Genomic DNA, 19,647 nt, shown 5'->3' on the forward strand with positions numbered 1-19,647 from the left:
ACCGCATCTCAAAAAAAATAAATAAATAAAAATAAAAAATAAAAATTCTTACAACTCAATAAGAAGAAGACAAATGACCCAGTAAAAATGGGCAGATTTGAACAGACACTTCAGTGAAGAAGATACATGAATGGTAAATAAGTACATTTAAAAATGTTTAACATCATTAGTTATTGGGAAAACGAAAAATCAAAACGATGAAGTAGTACCAGTACACCCATCGTGTAATGGATAAAATCACCAACATGGCGCAAGTATACATATGTAACAAACCTGCACGTTGTGCACATGTACCCTAGAACTTAAAGTATAATAATTACAAAAAAAAAAAATTAAAGAGAATGACCATACCAAGCACTGGTGCCGACATCAAACAATGAATGTGTTCATATATTGCTGGGGAGACTGTAAAGTGGTACAAACACTTTGATAACTTAGCAGCTTCATAGAAGTTCAACATAGATCTACTGTATAATAGCCATTCCAACTCCAGATGTTTTACCAAGAGAATCAAAGAATATATCCATACAAAGACACACACATAGACTTGTACAGAGACTTCTACTTGCTCATAGCAATTTCATTAGTAAGAGTCACAAACTAGAAAAAAATAAATACCCAACAATAAGTGAACGGGTGAACATACCGTGGTAAATCAATACAATGGAATACTCCTCACCAATAAAAATAAGAAACCACTGATAGATTCAACGACATGGATTAATCTCAAAATAATTACACCATGTGAAAGAAGCCGGAACCCTCACTCCAAAAATGCATACTGTAGAATTCCATTTACAAGAAATTCTAGAGAAAATGGAAATTAATCTACAGTGTCAGAAATCAAATTAGTGCTTTCCAGAGGATGGAGAGAGAGGAAAGGAGACTGGATTACTAAGAAGGACAAAGAAACTTTTGGAGATTAATGAAAATGTTTACTTTATTGATTACAGTGGTGGTTTACTCACTCTATAAGTACAGAAAATTCTTCAAACTGTGTACTTTATGTATATGCAATTTCTTGTATGTCAAATATATGTCAATAAAGCTGTAATAAGATAATAGTTAAGGATAATAATAGAGTATAACTGATTCAACAAAATAAGAATCCATGAGACCAAACTGATATTCAAAAAAAAAGATCTATCTTACAGTACAATGCCAACTACTAAATGTACAAGAAATGCCCGAATTAGAAAATAACAAGGCCAGGCGTGGTGGCTCACGCCTGTAATCCCAGCACTTTGGGTGGCTGAGACGGGCAGATCACTTAAGGCCAGGAGTTTGAGACAAGCCTGGTCAACATGGTGAAACCCCATCTCTACTAAAAAAACAAAAATTAGCCAGGCATGGTGACAGGTGCCTGTAATCCCAGCTATTCAGGAGGCTGAGGCAGGAGAATCACTTGAACCCAGGAGGCGGAGGTTGCAGTGAGCTGAGATTGTGCCACTGCACTCCACCCTCGGCAACACAGTGAGACTCCATCTCAAAAAAGGGAAAAAAAGAATTAGAGAATAACATTCAGCTATGGACAGAATGTTTGTGTCCCTCCAAAATTTATATGTTGAAATTCTAACTCCCAACGTAATGGTGTTTGGAGATGAGGCCTCTGAGGGCAATTATGGTTGAGGGTGGGGCCCTCCTGATGGGCTTAGTGCTTTATACGAGGAAGAGACCAGGCACCGAGGCTCATGCCTGTAATCCCAGGACTTTGGGAGGCCAAGGAGGGCGGATCACTTGAGGTCAGGAGTTTGAGACCAGCCTGACAATATGATGAAACCCCATCTCTACTAAAAATACAAAATTTAGCCAGCCATGGTGGCACATGCCTATAGTCCCAGCTACTCTGGAATCACTCGAACCAGGGAGCTGGAGGTTGCAGTGAGCCGAGATCACGTCACTGCACTCCAGCCTGAGCGACAGAGTGAGACTCCATCTCAAAAAAATAAGTAAATAAAATACACATCTGTTGTTTAAGCCACCCAGTGTGTGGTATTTTGTTATGAGAGTTCAAGCTAAGACATTCCCTTTCCCTCATTTCCTTTCTTCTTCCAGTTCTAATTCAGGATCAAGTGTCATATTTATTTTTCATGTTTGTTGCAATAATGTCTCTCTGTCATCATTATGAACACACAAATGAACTAGGGAGTAAGTGCCTATGACAGATGTTTTATTTAAAAAGTGTTTTTTCTTTCAACTACAAAATAATAATAGTAATAACAATAAAGGGTAATTTTTTAAAAGCACTTAGCAGCTAGTATGTTAGGAGTTTTAGAAGGTTTGTCTCACTAAATCCTCCCAACAAATATGAGGTGGGTTCTACTATTATTCCCACACCCCTCATTTGTTAATGACTTAAAGAAGTGAAGCCTCTTTCTCAAAGTCATGGCAGAATTTAAGTGGCAGAGCTAAGGAGAATTCTCCAGCACACAGCTTCTTAAATGTACATACAAATCACCGAGGGATCTTGTTAAAATGCACAAACTGATCCTGTATGTCGGGAGGAGGACTAAGACTCTGCATTTCTAATCAGTTCCCAGCTGATGCGGAGACTGTCCTCCATTAAATATCCTTTGAATAACAAGACTGTAGACGTACATGACAGCTAAGCGTGCCCCGCACTAAGCCCTTACTAGGTATTTCCTGAATTATTTAACAACAGCGGAGATAAGGAAAGAGAAAGAAAGATTTTAAAAACCTGATGTTGACCTTGTTGAGGTTAGCAAGTCTTGATTATTGTAACTTTTCTTCACATGGATCTTGTAAAATCAAATATCTTGTGGGACAGCTGGAAGATTTCCAGGCAGAAGACACTGCACAATTGCAGAAGACAATACAATACTAGAAAGCTGAGAACAGACCATGCAGTGAACCATGCAGTGAACACTTTACCTGTATGTGTATCTACTTAGTGGCAGCATAATTTCAGCAAGACTCTATTCCTTGTCCATACTTCTTTCCATTGACCCAGTTAGTGAGAATGCTGTGAGTTAATATTAAATGTCTCACCCTCTAAATATCATATGAGGTTATTGGGGCTGCAAAAATCCTGTCAGGAAGAGAAGAGTCACTGGAAGCAAAGCTGAAGGCAAAGGCTAGCTAACGTTCCTACTAAGAGTCTGTGGGTAGAACGACCCATCAAAGCAAGTTACTGATAGGGCAACTGCACATTAGTGCTTCCGAGTATAAAGTACAAGTACAGGTTGGTGTGTAGCAACCTCCAGAAGAGATCAGTTTTAAGACAGACCTTAAATATTCATGTCAATCATTATTTTAAAAAAAACACACACACAGCTTTACCAACTGACATGCCATAAGCTGCACATCACATATTCGAAGTATACAATTTTATAAGTTTTGACAGATGTATGTATATTCATGAAACCATCATCATAATCCAGATAATGAACAAATCCAACCATCCCCTGAAAGTTTCTCATAACCTTTTTTAATCCCTACCCACTCCCATCTCCAGGCAACTACTAATCTACTTTCTATCACTGTAGGTAAATTCACATTTTGTGTGTTCTCCTTTTGCCCAGTTTCTTTCACTTAGCATAATTATTTTGAGACTCATCCATGTTGTTGTATGTATCAATAGTTTGCCCCTTTTATTGCTGAGCAGTATTTCATTGTACAGTGATACCACAGTTTACCATTCACCTGTTCGTGGCATACGGATTATTTCCCTTTTTTTTGGTAATTACAAATAAAGCTGTTGTGATGGCATTGTCATTTTTACCTGTAGAAACTCACTTTAGGTCTTTACAAAAAAATATCTTTTTGAGCATATGAAATAGAGTTATAATAACTGGCTTTAATGTTCTTTACTTTTACTTCCAACATCTGAATTTTTTTTGTTGTTTTTTCTTTCTGACAGAGTTTCACTCTTGTCACCAGACTGGAGTGCAATGGCGTGATCTCCCCGCTCACTTGAACCTCCACCCCCCAGGTTCAAGTGATCCTCCTGCCTCAGTATCCCAAGTTGCTGGGATTACAGGCACCCAGCACCACACCTGGTACTAATTTTTGTATTTTTAGTAGAGACGGGGTTTCACCATGTTGGCCAGGCTGGTCTCAAACTCCTGACTTCAGGTGATCCACCTACCTCGCCTCCCAAAGTGCTGGGACTATAGGCGTGAACCACCATGCCCGGCCTCTGTATCACTTCTTATTCCAACTCAATGGATTGATTTTCTCTTCATCATGCATCAGGTTTTTGTTTTTTGGGGTTTTTTTTGCATCTTTTCATCCCTAGTAAAATTGTGAATTTCATCTTGATGAGTTCTGCATCTTTTCTGAAAATATTTAGAATATTTTCTAAATATTCTTAAGCTTTGTTTTCAGATATAGTTAAGTTACTTGGAAATGGTTGGATCCTCTTTTGGTCTTGCTTTTAAGACTTATTAGGAATGGGCCGGGTGTGTGGGTTCATGTCTGTAATACCAGCACTTTGGGAGGACAAGGCAGGCAGATCACTTGAGGTCAAGGGTTCAAGACCAGACTGGCCAACATGATGAAATCCTATCTCTACTAAAAATACAATAATTAGCCACGCATGGTGGTGCATGCCTGTAATCCCAGCTACTGGGGAGGCTGAGGCACAAGAATCACTTAAACCTAGGAGGTGGAGGCTGCAGTGAGCTGAGATCACACCACTGTACACAAGCCTGGGCAACAGAATAAGACTCCAAAAAAAAAAAATTAGGAATGACCAGAGCCATGATTAGTCTTGGGTTAACTTAACTATTCCGCACTACTGAGTCAAGGCCCTTCTCAGTATTGTCCCCAGCATCCTATGAATTGTGAGCTTCTCCAGTCTAGCTAGTAAGAGAGCAGTTTCCCTGGCCTTGTGTGAGTGTTATATGCTCTTCTCTCTAATCCTCTCAACGGTTTTCCCCCAGCTTTGAGTCATTTCCTCTCATGGATGTGCTGACCAGCTTTCTCCTGAATACTAAGGGACACCCTCTACAGATCTCCAGAGTCCTCTCTGGGACAGCTCCTTCACTTGCAGCACTCTGTCCTGAGAATGCTAGCTGCCTGCTTTTCCCCAGACTCTCAACTCCGTCTCCTCAACATACACCGTCTACCAGACCCACCAGGGTTCCCCCTCTCTTTGTCACAGCCTGGGATCTCTCTCAATTCAGGAGGCTGTGTAATCGCAGGGCTCATTTGTTTCCCATTCTCCAAGATTACTGTCCTTCATTGCTTGATGTCTTAAAAACTGGTTTTATATATTTTTGTCTATTATTTGGGTTTTTTTCCTTTGGTGTTTCATAGAAGACAGTAAACTCCAGTACTTCTGATTCCATCTTGGTAGTAAGATATTTGTATCTTACATTTGTGCTGTGGTATAGGTTTTTGAGCTCTGAGATATAAGCACCAGACCAACTCCCCTTTTTTCTCAAAGGTCTGAGTGTTAGATCTGCAGGGCCCTTATTGTAAGCCTTTAATGGCTGGTAATTTCAAATTATTCCTTTTGTTTCTCCACTTTTATGGATGTGTCATGGGCTGAATTGTGTTCCCTCAAAATTCATACACTTAAGTTCTAACCCCCAGTACTTCACAAAGTAACTGTATTTGGAGATTGGGTTTTTCAGAAGTAAGTTAAAACAATGTCATTAGAATGGGCCTTAATTCAATATGACTGGTGTCCTTATAAAAAGAGGATGTCATTAACCCAACCTGTTGTCCCAATCCATCACATCAGTCTATTTCACACACACACACACAGAGTGCTGTTTTCCTCATCTCTATTCTTTAAACAGGGGATACATTCAGTATCTGATTGTGGAAGCAAATCAAAGCATCTGAGTAGAAATCTTAAACACTTTAGAATAGTAAACTCTATATTGTTGTTTGTTGTGTGTTTTCAGGGGCCTATGGCCATGTGGGGGTATTATATTGAAACAAGGGAATACCTTTACACTAGTGTAGCAAAACAAAGAGAACTGAGAAGGATCAGAAAATGATAACAAAACGGTAGTCCTAGACTGTACGTTATGGCTAACTCAAGATTTTACTCCCCAATATACAAAATACACAAAAGCTGATTATCACATTGACTCTAAATATTATCATTTTCTAGGTCGCTTATAACCTGGAAATCAGAACCTAGAATCTAACATGTGGAAAACGGTAGTAATGATCATGTTGCTATTAAAATTGTAAATATGACAAATAACAGAAAAAAGTGATCTTTTTGAATCCCAGAAATGCCTAACCCCTGAGACCATCCAAAGCTATCTAAAAGTGACCCAGAGTGAGGTATGTGTCAGGAAATTGGAACTGTATAGTCTTTTTTCCTTCCTTTATATATTATATATAAATATACATATTATATATAAGGTATTATATATTATAATATTTAATATATTATTATATATTAATTAATATATATAATTTTTTGAGACAGGGTCTCACTCTGTCACGCAGGCTGGAGTGCAGTGGCTTGATCACAGCTCATAGAAGCCTCAACTTCCTGGGCTCAAGTGATCCTCCCAGCTCAGCCTCCTGAGTAGCTGGGATCACAGGCACATGCCAACAAGCCCAGCTAATTTTCTTTTTATTTTTTGTAGAGATGGAGGTCTCCCTATGTTGTCCAAATTGGTTTCAAACTGCTTGACTCAAGCAATCCTCCCCTCTCGGCCTTCCAAAGTGCTGGGAGTACAGGTGTTAGCCACTGCACCCGGCCCGTTTATAACTTAGTATGAACTCTTAGTACTGTCCTCTTGGTTAAATAGAGGCATGGATTTACAAAAAGCCATTGATATAAAAAAAAAAAGTAATCTTTTAATTCAAAATATTTAATCAGAAACAAATAGCTATACTTCCTTAAAAGATGAGTCCTCAGCCTGGACAACATACTGAAACCCCACCTCTACAAAAAATATAAAAATTAGGCTGAGCGCAGTGGCTCACGCCTGTAATCCTAGCATTTTGGGAGGCTGAGGTAGGCGAATCACTTGAGGTCAGGAGTTCAAGAGCAGCCTGGCCAACATGATGAAACCCTGTCTCTAAAAAAAAAAAAAAAAAAAAAAACCGAGACGGGCGGATCACGAGGTCAGGAGATCGAGACCATCCTGGTTAACACGGTGAAACCCCGTCTCTACTAAAAAATACAAAAAATTAGCCGGGCGCGGTGGTGGGCGCCTGTAGTCCCAGCTACTCGGGAGGCTGAGGCAGGAGAATGGCCTGAACCCGGGAGGCGGAGCTTGCAGTGAGCTGAGATCCGGCCACTGCACTCCAGCCCGGGCGACAGAGCGAGACTCTGTCTCAAAAAAAAAAAAACAAAAATAAAAAAATTAAAAAAAAAAAAATTAGCCGGCATGGTGGTGCACGTCTGTAGTCACAGCTACTTGGGAGGCTGAGGTGGAAGAATCGCTCGCAACCGGTAGGCACAGATTGCAGTGAGTCAGGATCCTGCCATTGCACTTCAGTCTGGGCGACAGAGCGAGACTCCGTCTCAAAAAATAAATAAACAAAATAAAATAATACAAGAGCACCCAGATTCATAAAGCAAGGTCTTTGGGACCTACAAAGAGACTTAGACTCCCACACAATAATAATGGAAGACTTTAACACCCCACTGTCAATGTTAGACAGATCAAGGAGACAGAAAATTAACAAGGATATTCAGGACTTGAACTCAGCTCTGGACCAAGCAGACCTAATATACAGCTACAGAACTCTCCACGCCAAATCAACAGAATACACATTCTTCTCAGCACCACATAGAACTTATTCTAAAATTGACCACATAATTGGAAGTAAAACACTCCTCAAATGCAAAAGAACGGAAATCATAACAAAGTTTCTCAGACCATATTGCAATCAAATTAGAACTGAGGATTAAGAACTCACTCAAAGGTGTTCGCAGCCGCCGCCGCGCCGCCATGCTGCCCTCACTCTCCAAGGCCAGCGCCGCCTCTGGCTCCCAGAGCTCCAGCTGAAGGATAAGGGAGGTAAGTAAGGAGGTCTCTACACCTGGGCTCCTACAAAGCGGACTGCCTGCAAATGGACCGGTAAAGCAGCCAGGAAGTAACTGGCTACAAAAACCGCTGGCAAGAGTACGCCCTCTACTGGAGGGGTGAGGAAACCTCATCGTTACAGGCCTGGTAGTGTGGCACTCCGGGAAATCAGACATTACCAGAAGTCTACCGAACTTCTGATTCGCACACTTCGCCTCCCGCGTCTGGTGCGAGAAATTGCTCAGGACTTGAAAACAGATCTGGGCTTCCAGAGTGCAGCTTTCGGCGCTTTGCAGGAGGCAAGTGAGGCCTATCTGGTTGGCCTTTTTGAAGACAGCAATCTGTGTGCTATCCATGCCAATCGTGTAACGATTATGCCAAAAGACATCCAGCTATCAGGCCACATAAATGGAAAACGTGCCTAAGAATCCACTACGATGGGAAACATTTAATTCTCAAAAAGAAAACAATTATCTTCTTCCTGTTATTGGTAGTTCTGAAGGTTAGATCTTTTTCCATGGGGTAAAAAGATACCGAAGCATATGATTGTAAGTGGAAAAATAGGGGACAGACATCAGGTAATGGTGGTTTTTCAATTTTCATTTGTGTGTAAATTTTTAATATAAATGTGGAGATGTAAAGCATTAATGCAAGTTAAAATGTTTCAGTGAACACGTTTCAGTGGTTCAATTTTATAATAATTATGAACAAATCTGTTAAATTTTTCTAGACAATGCCAGCATTAGCATTTTTTTAAAACAAGTAAATTTCTTAGTGACAGCAACTAAATGGTATTTGCAGCATTTTTATCATACAGTAGATTCCATCCATTTACTATATTTTTCTGAGTTGTCTTATGCAAGTACATGTTTGTTTGTTTTCTTTTTTTTTTTTTTTTTTTTTTGAGATGGAGTCTTGCTCTATCCCCCAGGCTGGAGTACAGTGGCAAGATCTTGGCTCACTGCAACCTCCACCTCCTGGGTTCAAGCGATTCTCCTGCCTCAGCCTCCTAAGTAGCTGGGACTAAAGGCATGTGCCACCACACCGGCTAATTTTTTGTATTTTTAGTACAAGTGGAGTTTCACCGTGTTAGCCAGGATGATCTCCATCTCCTGACCTCATGATCCGCCTGCCTCAGCCTCCCAAAGTGGTTGGATTACAGGCCTGAGCCACTGTACCCAGGCAAGTACATGTTTTTAATGTTGTCTATCTGCTGTGCTGTTCCTGGAAGTATGCTATTAAAATATATTAAACTATAAAAAAAAGAAATTTATTCAAAACCACACAACTACATGGAAACTGAACAACCTTCTCCTGAATGACTGCTGGGTAAATAACAAAATTAAGGCAGAAATAAATAAGTTCTTTGAAATCAATGAGAACAAAGACACAACATACCAGAATCTCTGGGACACAGCAAAAGCAGTGTTTAGAGGGAAATTTATAGCACTAAAAGCCCACAGGAGAAAGTGGGAAAGATCTAAAATCAACACCCTAACACCACAATTAAAAGAACTAGACAAGCAAGAACAAACAAATTCAAAAGCTAGGAGAAGACAGGAAATAACTAAGATCAGAGCAGAACTGAAGGAGATAGAGATACAAAAAAGCCCTTCAAAAAATCAATGAATCCTTGAGCTGGTTTTTTGAAAAGATCCACAAAATAGACCACTAGCCAGACTAATAATGGAGAAAATAGAGAAGAATCAAATAGACACATAAAAAATGATAAAGGGGATATCACCACTGATCCCACAAAAATGCAAACTACCATCAGAGAATACTATAAACACCTCTAGGCAAATAAACAAGAAAATTTAGAAGAAATGGATAAATTCCCAGACACATACACCCTCCCAAGACTAAACCAGGAAGAAGTCAAATCCCTGAATACACCAGTAAATTGAGGCAGTAATTAATAGCCTACCAACCAAAAAAAGTCCAGGACTAGACAGATTCACAGCCGAATTCTACCAGAGGTACAAAGAGGAGCTGGTACCATTCCTTCTGAAACTATTCCAAACAATAGAAAAAGAGGGACTCCTCTCTAACTCATTTTATGAGGTCAGGATCATCCTGATATCAAAACATAGCAGAGACACAACAAGAAAAGAAAACTTGAAGCCAATATCCTTGATGAATATCAATACCATAATCCTCAATAAAATACTCGCAAACCAAATCCAGCAGCACATCAAAAAGCTTATCCAGCATGATCAAGTCGGCTTTATCCCTGGGATGCAAGGCTGGTTCGACATATGCAAATCAATAAACGTAATCCATCACATAAACAGAACCAATGACAAAAATCACATGATTATCTCAATAAATGCAGAAAAGGCCTTCAATAAATTTCAACACCCCTTCATACTAAAAACTCTCAATTAAGTAGGTACTGATGGAACATATTTCAAAATAATAAAAGCTATTTATGACAAACCCACAGCCAATATCATACTGAATGGGCAAAAGCTGGACGTATTCCCTTTGAAAACCAACACAAGATGAGGATGCCCGCTCTCCCCACTCCTATTCAATATAGTGTTGGAAGTTCTGGCCAGGACAATCAGGCAAGAGAAAGAAAAAAGGGTATTCAAATAGAAAGAGAGGAAGTCAAATTGTCTCTGTTTGCAGATGATATGATTGTATATTTATAAAACCCCAAAAACGCATCTCAGCCCAAAATCTCCTTAAGCTGATTAGCAACTTCAGCAAAGTCTCAGGATACAAAATCAGTGTGCAAAAATCACAAGCATTCCTATACACCAATAACAGACAGAGAGCCAAATCATGAGTGAACTTCCATTTACAATTGCTACAAAGAGAATAAAATACCTAGGGATGTGAAGGACCACTTCAAGGAGAACTATAAACCACTATTCAAGGAAATAAGAGAGGACACAAACAAATGGAAAAACATTCCATGTTCATGGATAGGAAGAGTCAATATCATGAAAATGGCCATACTGCCCAAAGTAATTTATAGATTCAATGCTATTCCCATCAAGCTACCATTGACTTTCTTCACAGAATTGGAAAAAAACTACTTTAAATTTCATATAGAACCAAAAAAAGAGCCCACATAGCTAAGATAATTCTGAGTAAAAAGAACAAAGCTAGAGGCATCATGCTACCTAACTTCAAACTATACTACAAGGCTACAGTAACCAAAACAGCATGGTACTGGTACCAAAACAGATATATAAACCAATGGAACAGAACAGAGGCCTCAGAAATACCACCACACATCTGCAATCACCTGATCTTTGACAAACCTCACAAAAACAAGCAATGGGGAAAGGATTCCCTATTTAATAAATGGTGTTGGGAAAACTGGCTAGCCATATGCAGAAAACTGAAACTGGACCCCTTCCTTATACCTTATACAAAAATTAACTCAAGATAGATTAAAGATTTTAACGTAAGACCTAAAACCATAAAAGCCCTAGAAGAAAACCTAGGCAATACCATTCAGGACATTGGCGTGGGCAAAGACTTCACGACTAAAACACCAAAAGCAATGGCAACAAAAGCAAAGATTGACATATGGGATCTAATTAAACTAAAGAATTTCTGCACAGCAAAAGAAACTATCATCAGTGTGAATAGGCAACCTACAGAATGGGAGAAAATTTTTGCAATCTATCCATCTGGCAAAGGGCTAATATCCAGAATCTACAAGGAACTTAAACAAATTTACAAGAAAAAAACAACCAATCAAAAAGTGGGCAAAGGATATAAACAGACCATTCTCAAAAGAAGACATTTATGCAGCCAACAAATATATGAAAAAAAGCTCATCATCACTGGTCATTAGAGAAATGCATATCAAAACCACAATGAGATACCATCTCATGCCAGTTAGAATGGTGATCATTAAAAAGTCAGGAAACAACAGATGCTGGAGAGGATGTGGAGAAATAGGAACGCTTTTACACTGTTGGTGGGGGTGTAGATTAGTTCAACCATTGTGGAAGACAGTATGGTGATTCCTCAAGGATCTAGAACCAGAAATACCATTTGACCCAGCAATTCCATTACTGGATATATACCCAAAGGATTAGAAATCATTATACTATAAAGACACATGCAAACGTATGTTTATTGCAGCACTATTTACAATAGCAAAGACTTGGAACCAACCCAAATGCCCAGCAATGATAGACTGGATAAAGAAAATATGGCACATATGCACCATACTATGCAGCCATAAAAAAGAATGAGTTCATAGCCTTTGCAGGGACATGGATGAAGCTGGAAACCATCATTCTCAGCAAACTAACACAGAAACAGAAAACCAAACACTGCATGTTCTTACTCATAAGTGGGAGTTGAACAATGAGAACACACGGATACAGGGAAGAGAACATCACACAAGGGGGACTGTCGGGGTGGGGGGGCAACGGGATGGATAGCATTAGGAGAAATATCTAATGTAGATGATGGGTTGATGGATGCTGCAAACCACCGTGGCACATGTATACCTATGTAACAAACCTGCACTTTCTGCACATGTATCCCAGAACTTAAAGTATTATAAAATAAAAATAAATAAACCTATGAGTTAACAGTAAAATGGGTAACACTTCCCAGAAAATAAAACACAATGGTTATAAAAAATACAAAAAATAAAGCCAGCACAGTGGCTCACACCTGTAATCCCAGCACTTTGGGAGGCCGAGGTGGGCAGATCACCTGAGGTTGGGAGTTCAAGACCAGCCTGACCAACATGGAGAAACCCCGCTCTACTAAAAATACAAAATTAGCCGGGCATGGTGGCGCATGCCTGTATCCCAGTTACTCGGGAGGCTGAGGCAGGAGAATCGCTTGAACCTGGGAGGCTGAGGTTGCAGTGAGCCAAGATCACACCACTGCACTCCAGCCAAGGTGACAGAGCAAGACTCTGTCTCAAAAAAAAAGAAAAGAAAAAACAAACAAACAAACAAATATGTATATATATATATAATGAAAATAAAAATAATAAAATAAATAAAAATTGGCTGGGAATGGTGGCTCACGCCTGTAATCCCAGCACTTTGGGAGGCCAAGGCAGGCGGATCACCTGAGGTCAGGAGTTGGAGACCAGTCTGGCAAACATGGTGAAACCCCGTCTCTACTAAAAATATTAAAATTAGCTGGGAATGGTGGTGGGTGCCTGTAATCCCAACTACTCGGGAGGCTGAGGCAGGAGAATTGCTTGAATCCAGGAGACAGAGGTTGCAATGAGCCGACAGGGTGCCACTGCCCTCCAGCCAGGGTGACAGAGTGAGACTCCGTCTCAAAAAAAAAAAAAAAATTAGCTGTGTGTGGTGTCTCACACCTATAGTCCAGCTACTCAAGAGGCTAAGGTCGGAGGATCACCTGAGCCTGGGGAGGTTGAGGCTGCAGTGAGCAGTGATCGTGCCACTGTACTCCAGCCTGGGCAACAGAGCAAGACCCTGTCTCAAATCAACAACAAAAATTTTTAGAAGACAAGTCGGGTGCGGTGGCTAACGCTGTAATCCTAACACTTTTGGAGACTGAGGCGTGTGGGTCACTTGAGGCCAGGAGTTTGAGAGCAGCCTGGCCAATATGGCAAAATCCTGTCTCTACTACAAATAGGAAAATTAACCAGATGTGGTGGCACGTACCTGTAATCCCTGCTACTTGGTTGAGGCTGAGGCATGAGAATCACTTGAGCCCAGGAGGCAGAGGTTGCAGTGAGCCAAGACTGCGCCACTGCACTCTAGCCTGGGTGACAGAGTGAGACCCTGTCTCAAAAAAAAAAAAAAAGAGTCCTGACTGAAAATGTTTGAACAGCCTAAAGCTAATGATCTTTAACCATCTGGGCAGGAGAGGAAGACAAAGTAAATATGTTTGTCTTGGGCTTAAAAATTGAAATGCCCCATCTCAATGGATTGGGAGGAAAAAGAGAAGGTCGCCGTGATTCTTCCCCATTCATTAAAAATCATCAAAAGTGCCGGGCGCGGTGGCTCAAGCCTGTAATCCCAGCACTTTGGGAGGCCGAGACGGGTGGATCACAACGTCAGGAGATCGAGACCATCCTGCCTAACACGGTGAAACCCCGTCTCTACTAAAAAATACAAAAAATTAGCCGGGCGAGGTGGCGGGCGCCTGTAGTCCCAGCTACTCGGGAAGCTGAGGCAGGAGAATGGCTTGAACCCGGGAGGCAGAGCTTGCAGTGAGCTGAGATCCGGCCACTGCAGTCCAGCCTGGGCGACAGAGCGAGACTCCGTCTCAAAAAAAAAAAAAAATAAATAATCAAAAGTAAAAATGTGAGGAATAGAACATTAAACATCTCCTAAAAGTCTTTTAAGGAAACAAGGAAAACTGAAATAATTTCCTATCAACATTAAATTTATTGTTGCCTTCAAGTTTTCTGAGTCCAGGAGATGACATCCACTTTATATTAAACTGCTCTGCTATGAACTAAATTGTGTCCCCTCAAAATCCATGTGTTGAGGCCCTCACCGCCAGTGTGATCCCATTTGGAGATGGGGATTTGGAGACATAATCAGGTTTACATGGGGCAAGGAGTGTAGGTCCTCATGATGGGAGAGATGCCCTTACAAGAAGCAACAGAGATTTTCCTTTTTCTCCCTCTCAACCATGTGAGAACATAGAAAGTGTCCATTTGTAAGTCAGTAAGAGGGCCCTCACCAGGAACTGAATCTGCCAACACCTTGATATTGGACTTCTCAGCGTCCAGAACTGTGAGAAATAAATGTCTGTTGTTTACACCACTCAGTCTATGACATTTTGTTATAGCAGCCCAAACTTAGACAAGCCCTCTGCTTCTCTCTCTTACACAGACACACACACACACACACACACACACACTCTCTCTCTCTCTCTCTCATACAGATATCAAATTTTCCAAGAATTGTTTAGCTGGAGCAGTTGGGCGTATGCACTCTATAAGGTTACACAGGCTGGTGAAGTTTGTCCTTGGATGATCTGTGGAATAGTATGAATACCATCAGCAATAGCCCAGTAAGAACATAATAACAAGCTGATGTCTAGAAATGATGATGCTGAGAAAAACAAAAACTTAAAGTACCTATGTAACCGGCTTATACAGGAGCCAACAAAAGCAGCTTCTGGAAGCTATCCTTGGCAAAACGAGCTACTCTTGCCCTGACATTTGCCCAGGGGAACCAGCGGAAAGAAAAAAACAAAAGATATAGATTACAACTCCAAAAAGAAAAATTAAAAGCCAAAACAGGAACTAACTGTAACTCTTAAGAAAGAAGAAAAATTCATATTATCTTCCTCCGCCACCAGGGCCACACTGAGAATTAAAGGTGCCCCCAAGAAAATTGTATTGGTTAGCATTCTAGGGAAGGGGTGGCTGAGAAACCAAGCAGGGCCACTAGAAACTGTAAGCACGGAGCTTGTGGAGGCCTGAAAGACGGTGCCAGGGCTGCTGCTATCTCTCAGGCACCTATTTCTGCTCTTCCCTTAACAAAGTAACAAAGACAGAGGGAAGCCCAAACGCTTTATTTCTGGAAAAAATAAGGAAAGGATCTAACAATATTATCTCCCCCTTTTTAAAACTTCTGCTAAGAATGTGCAGAAACAGGCTAGGCATGGTGGCTCACGCCCGTAATCCTAGCACTTTGGAAGGCCGAAGCAGATGGATTGCCTGAGCTCCGGAGTTCGAGACCAGTCTGGGCAACACAGCGAAACCCTGTCTCTACTAAAATACAAAAAATTAGCTTGGCATGGTGGTGCATGATTGTAATCCCAGCTACTAGGGAGGCTGAGACAGGAGAATCACTTGAAGCCAGGAGGCAGAGGTTGCAGTGAGCCGAGATCACGCCACTGTACTCCAGCCTGAGCAACAGAGTGAGACTCCATCTCAAAAAAAAAAAAAAAAAAAAAAAGAATGTACAGAAACATCAGCTCCAGTTTCTCTAGTTCAGCCTATAGTAGGATTGTCTGCTACAGTAACTAGGTAATGTACTGGGTTCAATAGTGTCCACCCAGTCTGGCACAGTGGCATGTGCCTGTAGTCCCACCTATCAGGAGGCTTAGACAGGAGGATGGCTTGAGCCCAGGAGTTCAAGGCTGCAGTGCACCATGATCATACCACTATAGTCCAGACTGGTCAACATAGTAAGACCCCATCTCTAAAATAATAATGACAATAATAGTGTCTCCCCAAAATTCATGTCCATCATGAATCTCAGAATGTGACCTTTTTTGGAAGTAGGATTTTTGTAGATGTAATTAGTTAAGATGACATCATGCTGGAGTAGGGTAGTCCATAAGCCAATGACTGGTGTCCTTTTAAGAAGGCCCTATAAAGACACAGAGACACACAGACCTACGGGGAGAATGCTTCGTGAAGACAATGACAGAGATAGGAGTGATGCATCTATAAGCCAAGGAACTCCAAGAATTGCCTGCAACCACCGGAAGCTAGAAGAGAGGCATGGAACAGATCCTTTTCAAAGCCCCCAGGAGGAGCCACCCCTGCCAACATCTTGACTTCAGACTTCTAACCTCCAAAACTGTGAGAGAATAAATTTCTGTTGCTTTAAGTTGCTGAGCTTGTAGTAATTTCTTACGGCAGTCCAAAGAAAGTAATGCAAGCCGGGCATGGTGGTTCATGCCTGTAATCCCAGCACTTTGGGAGGCCCAGAAAGGCGGATCACCTGAGGTCGGGAGTTCGAGACCAGTCTGACCAACATGGTGAAACCCCATCTCTATTATACAAAGTTAGCCGGGCGTGGTGGCGCATGCCTGTATTTCCAGCTGCTCGGGAGGCTGAGGCAGGAGAATCGCTTGAACAAGGGAGGCGGAGGTTGCGGTGAGCTGAGACTGCACCATTGCACTCCAGCCTAGGCAACAAGAGTGAAACTCGGTCTCAAAAAAAGTTACATCAACAATCCCATATTTGGCCGGGGCAGCGGCTCACGCTTATAATCCCAGCACTTTGGCAGGCCAAGGTGGGCAGATCACTTGAAGTCAGGATTTTCAGACCAGCCTGGCCAATATGGTGAAACCCCGTCTCTACTAAAAACACAAAAATAACCAGGTGTGTTGGCAAGCACCTGTAATCGCAGCTACTCAGGAGGCTGAAGCAGGAGGATCACTTGAGCGTGGGAGGTAGAGGTTGCAATGAGCCAAGATCATGCCACTGCACTCCAGCCTGGGCAACAAAGCAAGACTCTGTCTCAAAAAAAAAAAAAAAAAAAAAAAAAAACCCATATTTACTATAAATTGCAAAGTAAATCTTTGCCAGTGCTTTTACTTCTTTCCATGCTCTTCTGGGCCACTGAAATTCTCTTTGCTATGTGCTTTTTAAGTTTCCTGATAATAGGGTTTTATTTTTTGACAGTCCCTATCCCGACACACACTTAGTTTTCCCAGTGAAAAACTAAATCTAATATCTCTGTTTTGATCAATCCAGCTTCGATTATTAATACCTTATAACTAAATGATCTGACAAAGACAGCAGGAGAGAAAAAGGTGTCAACCCATTTTCTAGGGACACTCAATTGATCCCTGAGTTATTTTGTGTTTAAAATGGTATCAATGAAGTTATATTTGACCAAGATTTTCCTCCTCATTTCTCCAGAGAGGTCAAATATAAAATCTGGTCTAGAAAATCAATATGGGGCCGGGCACGGTGGCTCAAGCCTGTAATCCCAGCACTTTGGGAGGCCGAGACGGGCGGATCACGAGGTCAGGAGATCGAGACCATCCTGGCTAACACAATGAAACCCCGTCTCCACTAAAAAAAAATACAAAAAAATTAGCCGGGCGTGGTGGCGGCGCCTGTAGTCCCAGCTACTCGGGAGGCTGAGGCAGGAGAATGGCGGGAACCCGGGAGGCGGAGCTTGCAGTGAGCCGAGATCGCGCCACTGCACTCCAGCCTGGGCGACAGAGCGAGACTCCGCCTCAAAAAAAAAAAAAAGAAAGAAAGAAAATCAATATGGAGGAGAAAGCAGAACCATTAAAATTCACTTAACAGAGTCAAGAGTACACAGGAGTCGTTCATCCAAAATATGTGTGAATCTAGTCTCTGCTCTCCAGGAGTTAATTGTGGCCTGTGCTTCAAATCTAGTTTTTACAGCAAAATTCCCTGGGGTCCTTTTAAAAAATATGGATTTCTAAGTTTTACTCTTAAAGGTTTTTGTGGCCGGGCGCGGTGGCTCAAGCCTGTAATCCCAGCACTTTGGGAGGCCGAGGCGGGTGGATCACGAGGTCAGGAGATCGAGACTATCCTGGCTAACACGGTGAAACCCCGTCTCTACTAAAAAAAAATACAAAAAAATTAGCCGGGCGTGGTAGCGGGCGCCTGTAGTCCCAGATACTTGGGAGGCTGAGTCGGGAGAATGGCGTGAACCCAGGGGGCGGAGCTTGCAGTGAGCCGAGATCGCGCCACTGCACTCCAGCCTGGGAGACACAGCGAGACTCCGTCTCAAAAAAAAAAAAAAAAAGGTTTTTGTTCATGAGGTTTTTCTGTAGATGCCAGGAATCTGAATTTTGTTTTCAGAGTATGCCATGACATGATATTCATGACACATGGAAAAATTTAAAAAGCAGGTAGGGGAAAAATATGTACATTGTGGGCCAGGCTGGATGACTCACACCTGTAATCCCAGCACTTTGGGAGGCAAAGGTGGGCGGATCACGAAGTCAGGAGATGAAGACCATCCTGGCCAGCATGGTGAAACCCTGTCTCTACTAAAAATACAAAAAAATAGCTGGGTATGGTGGCACGTGCCTATAATCCCAGCTATTTGGGAGACTGAGGCAGGAGAATCGCTTGAACCTGGGAGGCGGAGATTGCAGTGAGCCAAGATCACGCCACTGCACTCCAGCCTGGGTGACAGGGCGAGACTCCATCTCAAAAAACAAACAAACAAACAAAAATATATATATATATATGCAAGAATATTTAAAGTAACTTTATAATAGTCCATACCAGAAGTTAATCCAATGTACATCTATATTTGGGTAGAAAAATAAATATTAGTTACTTTGGATGATAGTATTTACTGAAAACACACCTCATATTACCTTCTGGGCTGCTGCGTATATTCAGATAATTTTAACCGAATTGTGGTTAAAAGGTGTTTTCACATGTAAAAGTTCATGGAGCACTTAAGGTTGGTACACTTTATTGTGCATATTATATGACAATAAAAATTTTAAAATGAACCAAAAAATATGATCATGTGTATGTGTGTGTGTGTATAAGCCTTCTTCTGGACTTTTTCGTGTTCCTTAGTAATAACAGGAGCCTGCCAGCTTGTATCCAAGAGAGCAGCAGCCAGAGGATTCTCCCTGACCACATCCAGTTCTTACCTCTAGGTGGAATTAGAGGACCAGCTACAACCCAAACCCTCCCTGGGCACGTCCAGAGTCTACATCAACCTTTCCTTCCTACCTAGCCTCACCCTCCTGCCACTGGTGATCAAGAGAAGAAAAGCAGAAAGAGTGGGAAGCAGTCACTACTTCCAGCACTGGCCCAAATACAAATGTTTACCCAGAAAATAAAAGCTTTAAAGGATCCCATAGAGTCACTGCTTATATTAATTATGTTATACAACAGAGTAATTTCAACCACCTCTCATCTGTCTCTACTCTAGGCCTGATAATACCCCTCTCGGGGAATGTCTGACCTAAAAGTGTAGAGTGGAGGCAAAAAGTAAGGAAGATG

The 19,647-nt window shown here is 41.5% G+C and overlaps 1 pseudogene; it reads left to right on the forward strand.

The window, feature by feature from the left end:
- The first annotated feature begins 245 nt into the window (after nt 1-245).
- On the forward strand, nt 246-8,395 carry LOC141409762 (histone H3.3C-like; annotated as a pseudogene).
- Nucleotides 8,396-19,647: the final 11,252 nt, after the last annotated feature.

Source organism: Macaca fascicularis, chromosome 2, assembly GCF_037993035.2.
Source record: "Macaca fascicularis isolate 582-1 chromosome 2, T2T-MFA8v1.1".
Classification (NCBI taxonomy): domain Eukaryota; kingdom Metazoa; phylum Chordata; class Mammalia; order Primates; family Cercopithecidae; genus Macaca; species Macaca fascicularis.